This window comes from Trichechus manatus, unplaced genomic scaffold (assembly GCF_000243295.1).
Source record: "Trichechus manatus latirostris isolate Lorelei unplaced genomic scaffold, TriManLat1.0 scaffold00068, whole genome shotgun sequence".
Classification (NCBI taxonomy): Eukaryota; Metazoa; Chordata; class Mammalia; order Sirenia; family Trichechidae; genus Trichechus; species Trichechus manatus.
Window position 1 is genome coordinate 6,485,963 of NW_004444004.1, and position 968 is coordinate 6,486,930.

Genomic DNA, 968 nt, shown 5'->3' on the forward strand with positions numbered 1-968 from the left:
AGAATCTCTGCTGCTGGATCTCTCTCAGTGTGGAAACTGCTTCCTGAGCGCGTGCGGAGCTGTTTGCTTGCTTCACTGTGGACCTGGTGCCGCAGAAGAGCTGCAGTCTCACCGCCGCTGCTCTGGTGCTCTTCACTTCTTCCAAATCGTCTCCCTCTCCCCCGCCATTCAGTCTGATTCCTCAACTTTGCCTTGTTCAGGGCTCCTAGATATTCATATATAATCAAATCACTTGTTTTCCCAGGTCTTTGTTGTAAGAGGGATATAGGAAGCGTCTGACTACACCGTCATCTTGTGTCTTTAAGTCTTAGGTGTGTGTCTTGTAGGCAGCACGTAGAAGGATTTTTTTTGTAATCCATTCTGCCCTTCTCTTTCTCTTTATTGGTGCATTTAGTCCATTTACATCCAGCATTATTATTGATAGGTATGAATTTAGTTCTGTCATTTTGATGTCTTTTTTTGCGTTGTTGACAATTTCTTCGTTCCACTTAATTTTCTATGCTGAGTCACTTTTCTGTATTTATTTTCTTCTCATCTTTTTCATTATTGTTGATTTCGTATTTGTTTAGTCTTTATTTATTTAGTTTTTATTATGATGTGTAGGATTTTTAGTTTCCTTTGTTATTACCTTAATATTTACCCCTATTTTTCTAAGTTTCAACCAATGTTTTTTTTTCTTTATATCACCTTGATTTCCTCTCCATATGAAAGATCTATGACTAATTTTTTTAGTCCCTCTTTTTTGTTTTAATGTTGTCATCTTTTACATAGTGACATCTCTGTTTCCCTATTTTCAGTGTTTTAGCTTTGATTTATTTTTGTGACTTCCCTGTCTGGGTTTTAGCTATTTTCAGTGTTTTAGCTTTGATTTATTTTTGTGACTTCCCTATCTGGGTTTATATCTGGTTGCTCTCTCCTGCGTTCTCTTCTTGGGTTGTTGTCTGATGTTGTTGATTTTCTAACTGTAA